Genomic DNA, 12,696 nt, shown 5'->3' on the forward strand with positions numbered 1-12,696 from the left:
GTTTGGTCCTCCTCGTCAGCGAGGTCATGAGAACTGGGATGACTGGCAGTGAGAGCGTGTCCGTGAGTATGTTTTGGGGTGACGTTTAAAGAGATCAGCTTACTTCTGATGTCGCCACCAGATGTCCTGGGGGGGCCTGTGGAAGACTTATACAGAACATCTTAAATTTATTAAAAAGTTTATTGGCAATGATTAAAACAGTATCTGTGAGGCAGCTATCAGATTACATGTCACATTAGATAAAGTCAAAGGAGGTAAGTATGACTAAATATTTCATATAACCACAAACTCCCATTTTAAATTAAATTACTTAGGAGGGTTGATGAGGAGGAAATCTGTTCTGAGGTGATTTTTCTTTGTCAGTTAGACAATAAACTTCCCACTGTTCATAGGGCTGTGCTTTTTTTTTTCATACTTCATGCGTAGGTGAAGAGGTAACCTCTAACCCAACACTAGCAATATATACATCAAAGAAGATCTTGGAATGAAATCTACTTTGTTAGTGTCAGTAGCTGGCCTAGTGGTGCCTCCTAAGATGATCTCAGGCTGACGCTATTTAATGACGTCTTTTTTCCCCAGGTACCTCAAAAGTCTAATTAAATTTCTGCCTTGAATGACTCGTTAATAAGAGTTGCAGCATGAAAAACACCCTGTTAGCTTTGTGCATAATCACTTTTTATTATCTATTGAGCATCACCGCTTGAAAATGATACTTTTGGATAAAAAATGATTGCTTTTTTATTGAGTGTCACATCCTATTAGAGTTGCTGCTTACAATAGACACTAAAATATCAGACCTCCAGTTATGTTGTATGTAAAATTAAATAATTGATGACTAACCTAAAAACTGGTTTGAAATAAAGTCTTTGGTGAGTCTGTGTGAATTATAGTCTCAGTTTCCACTTCTTAACTGGCACGAGTGGCAGCCGGTGTGCTCTTCTGCTGCTTCTGTAACCCCTCTGCTTTAAGGTATGATGTGTTATGCATTCAAAGATGCTCTTCTGTATCTATGGTTATAACAAGTAGTTATTAGAGTTACTGTTGCCTTTCTATCAGCTCATAGCAGTCTGGTCATTCTCGTCTGACCTCTGTCATCAACAAGGCATTTCAGACAGGGAACTGTTTGCTGTTTTTCTTTTTTTCTTTTTTGGAACATTCACTGGAAACCTTGGACATGGTTGTGTGGGAAAATCCCAAAAGATCGGAAATTTCTGAAATGCTCAAAAGCAGCCCAACTGGCACCAACAACCGTGCCACATTCAAAATAATTTAAATCCCCTTTTCTTCCCCCCCGACATAAACATACATATCACTTAAATCAGAGTGACATCACTTCAACACTGCTGTAAGTGGCAAAATTATTCACTCCACCACTGATCCCTCCAGCTTCCAAATATGGACCTTTTTGTGTTTTAAATGTGGAGCATAATTTTATATACATGGACATGCGTCAGTATATATGAGACAGATGGAAAATCTTATTTAAGGGGATGAAATTAATCTTGGGAAACAGGGAAATCCATGTCAAGAAACACAAATTGATAGAGGTCATGATTATCTTACAAACTACTGTGTTGCTTAAATTCTGTCTCAAGTTTAAATCCCAGCATCCTCTGTGTTCCTATCACTTCATCTTGTTGTGTGAGTTATTTGTTACTGGGTTTAGTAGTTATATTTGGGGTTGTTTCCTGTTTTATTTTGAGAGTTAGCTGTTCTTTGTGAGCTGCTTTGAGTTTTACATGCCACTTCTGATTGTCTTGATTATCTGCACCTGTGTGTCGTTCTTCCAGCTGTCCCCACATCCACAATCTGCCCCTTCTGTGTAAGTAGTCCTGTCTTCATGTGGTCATATGTTGTTCTCTTTTTTGTGTCCCCGAGCAAGTTCCTGGGTTCTGTTAGTTTGTTTGCAGTCTCGTACTGCTGGATTGTTTCTCCTTGCTTTACTTTGAGTATTAAGTCTGCTTTTGGGTCCACATTTTTACATTTTGGGATGTTTTTAAGATAAGAGTTTACATTACAGCAGGTTTAGGGCTTGCAGAGCAGAAATACAAACAGTGAATCAACAAGAAAAAGGAAGAACCGCAGATTTGGCACATGGCATAATGCACATCACAACCATTTGAAGCATTTTTACATTGTCTACATAGACTGGACTATTTTTCTTTTTGTGGGTTTTTTTTGTTTGTTTGTTTTTTGTCTTTGGTACTCATGTGCACCACCTTGCTAGTTATAAATGCAATGGGAAGAGAGTGGGGAGACGCAGTGCTTATGCTTCAGCATTTCATCCAGTGGTTCAGACAGCGGAATAGCGTCTTTAAATGCCTACCTTTACAACAAAGTCAGTTAAAGTTAATCACTGCTGAGTAAGTAAATGCATTAAAGCATTAAATATTGCTCAACCGAACTGTAATCACCCCTCTAAAGGCTAGACACTTAAAGTGGTGAAACTGCTAAGGCTATTAACAGATGAGAGTCCCTTTGCTGCTAAACATTAACTGAGATCCATCAGCAGCAATGAGACTGGGGACAAATAGTATACTCTCAGACAAACATATAGACAGCCACATATGTTGGGAAACTAACACAGAGACATATTTATACAAAGTTAGACACATTTAAACACCCACACATCGAGACAGATGTGATCACTTTGTCAACTCGAGCACATCTGGGCTAACAGTTAGGTACGTGGAGGTTTCCCAGTGGCATTCACCTCAACAACCCAAATGTCCACTCACACAGACTACAATGGTACAACAATGCGTTGTGTATATCTGTGCATTTGGGTACTGGGGGAATCTCAGTTTTCTTCCATTTCTCAACCTGGCAAAACTGTTACATTCCACACATACACAGTATCTTAGATCCATTCTAACCTTGATGAGTTGCCAAAGGGGTGAAATGAGAATAAAATATAGTCTTGTAACACAGCCTTTCCGATCATTATTACTGCTGGTAAGATGACAGGGAGAGATAAAATCAAAGTCTGGCCAAGGTTGTGTCAGCTACCCATCATTTGTAATGAGCATGGGGGAATCCAGATGGGTGAAAGGAATCAGTCGCATTGCTAATTAGTGGGATAATTCAGATGCTTATGATGCCCAGGAAAGAATAAGCAAAACTGGACGTTTTAGTGTTTGAAATGTACCTTACCTATCTTTCCTATTAGCCTTAGCATATCAGCAAGCACTCAGAGGAAGCTAACAAGTACATGCTCTTTTTTTTTTTTTAATTGATACCCAAAAATTGGAAGGAGTGAAAGACTACTTTACATAGAGACGGGTGGGGCGGGGGGCTATCATTTAATGGGAAAGAAATCCAGGATAGCTGAATCTCCCGCTCCTGAACTGCATCGAACATCACCTCTGCCCCCCACCACAATGTCAGCACAACCTCATTTCGAAGTACAGATGGGAGAGATAGGGCCAACACCTCTGCCGCCACAATTTGACACAACTAATTTAAAGCTGGTCTTTTATGGAAGTCTGGAATACATTACCTTGCCAGAACATAATAATAATGGAGAAGCATCAATCAAACAGGCCCTGTGCATACATTGTGTAATAAAGCTTATCTCTGGTTGACACAGTCTGTCTGACTCAGCCTGCCCGCCAGAACGAAACTATATGTGAGCTCTGCCATCAGGCGCTGGTTAACACTGCATAAATTTGCAGTTTAAGAGTCAATGACATTTTAATAAGGTAAAGCTGACAGCTTATGGCTCGCACACAAACACCCGGTTGTTTCCAGAGACTCGGAATCAAAAAATAGACAAGGCCAGAAGTCCGTGTCTACACAGAGTCACGTTGTGAGAAAGAATGTTGTTTCTTTGAATATGTATACCCCCCTCAGCTGTCAGCGCACACACACACACACACACACACACACACACACACACACACACACACACACACACACACACACACACCTCTCTCCAAATTGTCAGACACTGGTGCCCCCCCTCTCCCGTCAAATGTTTCTATAATTTTTTCCAGGCGTTAACTGGATTCAGCTGCTTGTGAACTGCTTTGGCTCTCATCTCCACTTTCCATACTATTTAGAAGGGACCTTTTTTTTCTCCTTTCTTTATTTCTGATGTATGGTTCGGAGCTTGTTTTGCTGACGGTTCTCACCCACCGGCACCTCTGAAAGTCCTCATTGTGTTCAGGCAATGTGATGTCATGCTGCATAGGCACCTGGGACTTTATGTCAGTGTGTGTTTGGATGTGGCTTTTCATGGGTGTCTTGCATGTCCAGTGCATTTAGGACAGCTTAGAGTTTGTTAGCTATGATTCATGAGGATGATGGGTGGCCATGTGGAATTTAAAGGGTAACAAGGCTGCCTGATTTGTCAGCTATGGTCATTAATAACAGCAAAGGTTGAACAAATATAATTTTGCATTTACATAAACTGAGCAAATTTGAGTATTTGTGCAAAACTAACATTAGTCTTAACATATACCAGAAATATTTCATATCTGTCTGACCCTTGTGGAAAATAACTGACAAATTACTGGAATATTTGAGAATCTATTCCATAAAGCCTGAGAAATTTCAAACCAAAATCTAACCGCTGTTATTCTATTCTACAGCTACCAGTCCCCCTTGTCAGTCAAACATCTGCTGTCTCCTGGCATTGCATCAATTTTGCAGGCAGTCACTTGCTTCACGACAGAGGTCACAGACAGGACTATGACGGCTCCACATGGGCTGGAAAAACATCAGCTTTACAAACACACACATGCATTTTTCCGGTCTTCAAACAAAGCCTTTAGCTCTCTTCACTCTTTACGGCCTTTTGCATCAACTGGGATCTCGCAGCAGTTGTCAGCATCCTTCTTTTAGTTGCTTATTCTTTGGAAAGAATGTCCTTCCACAGTAATCCACCAACTCCAGCATGCTTAGCTTTTATACTTTACTTGGATCCCCCATTAAATCCTGCTGCAGTGAGTCCTAATAACATTTTGGAGAGCCTATGCTTACCTGCTGGCACCTAATACATCACATTTTGCATAGGCTTGACACCCAGCCTACAGAGGAATGGAGGAATGGATACAGGCAGAGTGAGGGTTAATGGGGATGAGCCTCTGAATGTGGACTGTCACCCGCTGTCACTGTGGCTTGGGCATTCTTTGCTATTAGAAAGATCATTGGACTACATGGCTCATTGAACTACAACCATTTGTTGTCCTGCTTCTTCCCTTTGTAATGACAAAAGTCAGAGTGAGCTCAGAGGAACCTCAGCATGATGGATCTCAAATTCATCCTGCAAACAGTGAAAATAAAAACATGTCTTAAGCAAGTAAGGCAGAACAGAATAGAAAAGCCCATCTGTTTTTTCCTTTACTCGGTACAGCTGCGAATCAGCAGCGGAACAATGTTAGACAGTCTCGACTAAAACATTGTTAACTGAGACACTTTGAACTTGTCTAAACACATCACTGGTTAGTCCACAGTCAGTTTGTGTATGCATGTATTTTCTGTCCTCCACATTTTAAATGCTGGGTTGCTGATATCTCATTAAGTGACAGCCAATCCGGTGATAAGCTGCAGTCAGACAGGATGAATCCCCGTCTCGTCTGCAGGTCTTAGACGCCACGCCAAGTTCAAACACACACAAGCAAATATGGACCTTTGAGCACATGTGTACAGTGCATAAATGTACACACATAAAGAGACGCACACAACATCCTCAGCTGTCACAGTCTTCACAGCTGATTTACCATCTTGCCTTTGAAAATGTGGACAGCCATATACTTACCGAGCAAGGCAAAGGAAGGATAAGACTTTTATTTTAGGATGGTCGTGTATCACCTCAGACAGTAAAAATAACTTTTAACAGTGCTGGTTGATTCACTCTAACATCTAATTACTTCATGATGTATTCTCCTGGAAGTGTACAGTATCTGTCCTGTGCTGTTTACTACACTGTTGTTCAATACAGAGAAGCATATATTAATTTGAAATTCGATGCCAGACTTCTAGTCTGTGATGGCACCACTTTGGCGATGCTTTGATTATAACAAGCTGTGACAATATATTCACCACCACTATTGTGGGGGTTGCAGGGCCTCATATTATTTTCTTGTCAGTCATTTGATTGGTGGTGTTTGTATGAATTCAAAACGACCATGAAATTTTTTGTTGATATCAATCGCACCCAAAGCATGAATGACTTTGGTGTAAACAGTCACATATCCAGTGTAATATCTTAGCAACTGGCTTCCCGCTGCTGCATTTCAACATTCACTTCATGTACAGAAGTCTTGGGGCACACCTCACATATGTTCAGTTCCCTTGCCGTGCAATCTGCCTTTGCAAACATTTGTGAAGGTTTCTAAGAGCTCACTGAATTCGAGTTGAGTTCGGTAATTAGATGCCACCGCTACAATAAGTCACTTTGTTAAATATCTTCCCGCCTAGCTATTCCACGAGCAACTGTAAGTCACATTATTGCAACATGGAAGCGTTTAGGAAACACTAAGTGGCAGACTATGTAAAGTTACAGACCAGGGATGCAGAGTGCCGAGGCACATGATGCATAAAAGTCTCCAACACTCAATAACTACAGAGTTCCAAACCACAACATCAGCAGAACAACTGTGCACCGGGAGCTTCACGTGATGGGTTTCCATGGCTGATAATCTCTGGTATGCGTGATGTGTATGTGGCCCAGTATTTTTGTCCATACAGTGTGTTTTGTGATCTGATGTCCTTTCCTAAAAGCACCTATAGATTGTGAGATTTAATCAAGTTTGATATAAATAGAATCCAAGATCATGATTCAATCTAAACTGTATGCCCCAGTACATGGTTACAATTAACTGTTGTTTTGTTACATCTTGAGGAAAGCTACCTCCAGGGAAGTCGTGATATCCAGTGTTGGTATTTAACATGACCATGAACGATATCATCATTAATTAAGCATATAAGGATGCCATAAATTGTCCAGTATGAGTACTATTATTGCTTTCTAAGACTTTAGACTTTCAGCTACTATGTTGCAGTCTAAGCTTTTCTACACACTTCATGGCTAACGGGGCACACTTTCCTGCTGCTGTGGGAACAATACCAGGAGAGACTCACTTGCCAATTAGACTGAGTGACATACACAGGATCAGTTAAAGTGGTTTTATAGTCCACAAGTGGAAGTGGAAACTATAAAACCCAACCATCTCTTGGGTTTACAGAGAATGGTCTGAAAATATCCAGTGTGCGGCAGTTTTCTGTACAAAAATGCCTTGTTGATGCCGGAGGTCAGAGGAGAATGCCCAGACTGCTTCAAGCTGATAGGAAGGCAACAGCAACAGGAAGCAGAGAACGGAAAACAGAGGCTACAATTTGCACGAACTAACAAAAATCGAACAATAGAAGACTGGAAAAACATTACCTGGTCCGAGTCTCATTTGCTGTTATGACAGTTGGATGGTAGGTTCAGAATTTGGTGTATAAAATAAAAAAAGCATGGAGTCTTCCTGCCCTGTATCAACATTTCCATCCCTTTATGACTGTGTACCCATCTTTTCACGTCTGTTCACAGATTAAGAATTAAGGCAGTTTTGAAGGCAAAAGGAAGTCCATCCCAGAACTAATAAAATGTAAGTGTCTGATGAGTGCACACTATATGCTTAGTCCAGAGTATGGTACATTTATGCAAGTAACTAAAAGTTACTAAATTTCTCTGGATTAGTTTTGTTGCAAATATGCAGACAAACATATGTGGAAGGACATAATGCAACACAAAAGTTCAAAAAGAATTTAGTAGGTACAAACCACTGCTGACCAAAGAACTCAAAGGCTCGTCTCATGTTTTCCAAAAAAAGATCAACAAGACTTTTGGGGAAATAATGTGTGGACTAATGAAACAAAAGTAAACATTTTTGGAAGGTTTGCATCCTGTTATGTCTGTTGTGAAAGTAACAAAGCATTTCATAATAAGAACATCATAGCAACAGTCAAACACGGTGGTGGTAGTGTGATGATCTTGGGTTGTTTGCTGTTTCAGGTCCATTGTATTGCATTGTAAGCAGGTAAAGACTGCATGTACTGAATTAATGAAGTTAATGTGAATGGAGGGTTCTGACTGATAGTAATTATTTTGAGGGGATTTTTAGGTTTCTAGTAAACATAACAATCCTATTATCATAAATGTTTTTGTAGTTTGTAATAGTTGTGCAGTAAAAATCTAATATAGTGACATCACTGTCCATGAAGCCAGATAACACACACCAATTAGTTAAACTGCAGGAATGTCTTAAAGACATAAAGACCTGGATGGCCGCTAACTTTCTGCTTCTTAATTCAGATAAAACTGAGGTTATTGTACTCGGCCCTGAAAATCTTAGAAATATGGTATCTAACCAGATTCATACTCTGGATGGCATTACCTTGGCCTCCAGTAACGCTGTGAGGAACCTTGGAGTCATTTTTGACCAGGACATGTCCTTCAACGCACATATTAAACAAATATGTAAGACTGCTTTCTTCCATTTGCGCAACATCTCTAAAATTAGAAATATCCTGTCTCAGAGTGACGCTGAAAAACTAGTTCATGCATTTATTACTTCCAGGCTGGACTACTGTAATTCATTATTATTAGGATGTCCAAAAAACTCACTGAAAAGCCTTCAGCTAATCCAAAATGCTGCAGCAAGAGTACTGACAGGGACTAGAAGGAGAGAGCATATTTCTCCTGTTTTGGCTTCCCTTCATTGGCTTCCTGTTAAATCCAGAATTGAATTCAAAATCCTGCTCCTCACATACAAGGTCTTAAATAATCAGGCCCCATCTTATCTTAATGACCTTGTAGTACCATATCACCCTATTAGAGCACTTCGCTCTCGCTCTGCAGGCCTACTTGTTGTTCCTAGAGTATTTAAAAGTAGAATGGGAGGCAGAGCCTTCAGTTTTCAGGCCCCTCTTCTGTGGAACCAGCTTCCAGTTTGGATTCGGGAGACAGAAACTATCTCTACTTTCAAGATTAGGCTTAAAACTTTCCTTTTTGCTAAAGCATATAGTTAGGGCTGGACCAGGTGACCCTGAATCCTCCCTTAGTTATGCTGCAATAGACGTAGGCTGCCGGGGGATTCCCAAGATGCATTGAGTTTTTCCTTTCCAGTCACCTTTCTCACTCACTATGTATTAATAGACCTCTCTGCATTGAATCATATCTGTTATTAACCTCTGTCTCTCTTCCACAGCATGTCTTTTATCCTGTCTTCCTTCTCTCACCCCAACCGGTCGCAGCAGATGGCCGCCCCTCCCTGAGCCTGGTTCTGCCGGAGGTTTCTTCCTGTTAAAAGGGAGTTTTTCCTTCCCACTGTCGCCAAAGTGCTTGCTCATAGGGGGTCATATGATTGTTGGGTTTTTCTCTGTATCTATGAAGCGCCTTGAGGCGACTTTTGTTGTGATTTGGCGCTATATAAATAAAATTGAATTGAATTGAATTGAATTGAATCACTGCCACCACTGTTTACCACTGAATAAAAGAAGCAATGTCTTCACCCTGTTCTGTGGCGTTGAGCCTTTTTCTCCTGAGATTTCATACCTTTTGGCATGCAGAACTCCATAGTGAATACAGGGTTTATAGTCAGTCAATCTCAGATGATGTGATAATTCTATAACAAACACATTGACTTATTTTTAAGATGTGAAAGCTGATTGCACAAAGGAAAAGCATGCCTTTTTTTCTTTTTAGCGCTTACATATGATAAAAAGTGAGGCTCTTTTATGATGCGTCTTGCCTCTAACTATTTTATTAAAAGCGTGTAGGGGGATCGACATCTGTGAAAGCCAAGGTTATGTTTTAGTGCACATTTGTGTGCTATTACGGATGTGCTATGTACACTGTGTATTAGCTCATGTTTACATTGTGCCCTCTCCTTATAACAGTCTTTATAGTAGGCTTGGATCCTTATTACTCAAATGAGTGCGCTTTGGTGCAGGCAGATGGAATGTCTCCAACTGCTGCAAAATGGCAACTTCTAGAGATGTCAGTTCTCCCTAAACAAAGCTGAAGGCTTTCGACTGGGGCTGCCTTGTGTCATGCACAGCTCTAACTCATCAATGTCAAGCCAAAATGCCTCTCTGCTCCTCTTCTCTCCTATCAAGAACCTAATTACAAGTCAGTATTAGGACATTACTTTGATCCAGACACTTTCCCTGACAAACCAATGTATTGAGCTAGCTAATCCCCGACATGCTAAATGACTACCTGCTTTGCTAACCTTTGATCTGTTGAGGTTAGTACACGCACTGGTCCAATTACACTCAAGCTTTTATGAGAGGGCAACAACGTGCTCTTTCAAAACCAACAGGATTTAAGCCTTTTTATTACAATGTGAGGCTTGTTTCTCAGACAGCACCCTAAAGTATTAAGGATTAGACTTTAAGAGGGAAAATTGAGTTGGCCACTTTTTTATTAATGTACAGCCACATTTTGGCTTGTTACATGCTTTAACCCCTGGCCCCAGTGGACCCTAAAAACCCACCACAGCCACTGGTAGGATTTCAGCCATGCTGTTTGAGGTTAATGATGTCTTGGCAAAAGAGAACAGCTCAGACTGTGAAATTAAGTTGTTAGATGCATCCTGCATAACGGAATTATGCTTTGTGTTGTACTATAACTGAGATTATACGTTGGTTAGCTCGAAAATCAGCTCGAGGTTTTGAGGTTTCGAATTTTTGGCGGCGAGGGCAGCTTAGCTTTTTAAAGTTAGCTTTTTTAGCATATTAGTATATGCATAAAATATTAAACACTATATCTGCTACCTATATATTCCAGTATGATGCTTAAATTGTTTCAGCAGACCATGAGATCTGTGCCGAACATACCTTAATGTGTTTGTGTTTTTCTGCAGAAGCAAGCAGCAACAGTTTCAGACCTCTGGTTAGGAGCCCCATGGGAACACTGAGCTGTAATGGACAGAAAACTGATGAAACCGCCATTCCCTGACAGCCCAGTGTTTAGGCATTGTGTTGCGTAAAGGAGGGGGCGAGTGTGTGTGTGTGCCTGTAGCAAGTGTATGGATAACTGCTCACTAGGGTCTTATAGTCAGGCTGGGGAGGACCGATTCTAATAAGAAACCTCTCCATCTGCTCTGTTCACCATTTCAAGCTTCCCCTGCTTAACTGGTCACATTGGAAGAGATTAAAAAAAAAAGCTGGGAAGATCCAAAGGACCAATTTCATTTCAAAACTCAATCCGCCAGTGCACGGGATTTGCATAGCTAATTAGATGCTGTCTTACCCTTTTTTTTCTCTCTCTCTCTTCCCCTCTTCTCCTCCTCCTCCTCCTCCTCCTCCACTGAGCCTGGCTTTGTACTGACAGCAAAGGGAGGCTGAGCCCCATGCAAAGATCTCTGAACTGAGCTTATCTGGCTAAACGAAACACGATGTTTCTAATGTAAACTATTTTGCAGCTCATCACCAAACCTCAGTGTCAGCTCAGGCTTCCTCTGGTGGTTTTTTTTTCCTTGTAACTGAGTTTGGAGAACTTACGCCTGGCCTACTTTTACAGTAAAGAGTCCCTTATAGGTTTATAGGTTTATTTGGCTATGTTTGTGCTGAATTAAGTGGGGATTAGTAGTGTACAGTAGATTAGGCCATTTTACTCTCCATCTAGCTACAAAGGGTGATTACGAGCCCTCACAGACAGATTCCTGCAGCTTTATTCAGCCTTCAGAGAGAAACATTTGCTCTTTTTAAAACTTGCAGTGGCAATTTTTATTTCTCCCCCTTTTCCTCCATGTCTTTTGTTTCAGCCCCTCATCCTGTTTCCTCCTCCTCGTCCTCACTCATATCTCAGAGCCCGCAAATGCTAGAGAGGGGTATTAAAACAAACTCCCCGGTGGTTGGTTAAATCAGCACACACGATGAAACACATTGTTGTTTCTCGATGACTGAGAAAGAAGAAGGGAAGTGCGAGACACAGCGGAGAGACAGACACAGAAAGCGATGAGGACGGGCGGGGAGAAAACCGCACTACTATGCAACCACGTGTAATCCTGAGTCAAATGGGAATCACTCCATATATGGCATTAATTTCTGCAAAGCTTTACACCTAATCACCCCTAAGTGCTCTTTGGATCAGATGTGAGGCAAGGGTCTCGTAATCATAATGGGAATAATAACAGTCTGATGCTTATGTAAATGATCAAGGGAAGAACGATATTGTGGAGTGAGTGGAAATGGCTAATGAGGGTTCAGGAGTTCAACAGGGGCATTAGAAAATAAAAATGTCTGTGTGCTTATACTGCAACTGCCATTCCACATGAACAATGTCTTCACTATTGATTTTCAATATTGTATTCTTGTCTAATGACATTTTAATGATTCCAGGATTGGATGAAGACAAATATTTTTCCTAATCTGTTTATCCCCATTAACAGAAATCAGACACAAATGTCAAAGATTTGCAGAGTCAGTGTCTCCATCACTCTAATGAATGTAAATAACAGCTGCGCTGAGGCGCTCCGGTCTTCTCGGTGCAGTTTTGCTGTCTCCATGTCTGCCCGAGTTCTCCTTCCCCCATTCATTTTCACTGTCAGCCTCTCCCACATATGGACTCCCCTCTGAATCTCTCGCATCGCTGAGAGACTTTACACTGTGTGTTTTCTTAATCATCTGCAAATTAGCCCCTTGTCGCCGATAAAATCCTCAAATCCCCTTGGCTTCGATTGCCCCGTCCAGCCTCGA

This window comes from Perissodus microlepis, chromosome 8 (assembly GCF_051167445.1).
Source record: "Perissodus microlepis isolate ML-2025 ecotype Zambia chromosome 8, ASM5116744v1, whole genome shotgun sequence".
Lineage (NCBI taxonomy): Eukaryota > Metazoa > Chordata > Actinopteri > Cichliformes > Cichlidae > Perissodus > Perissodus microlepis.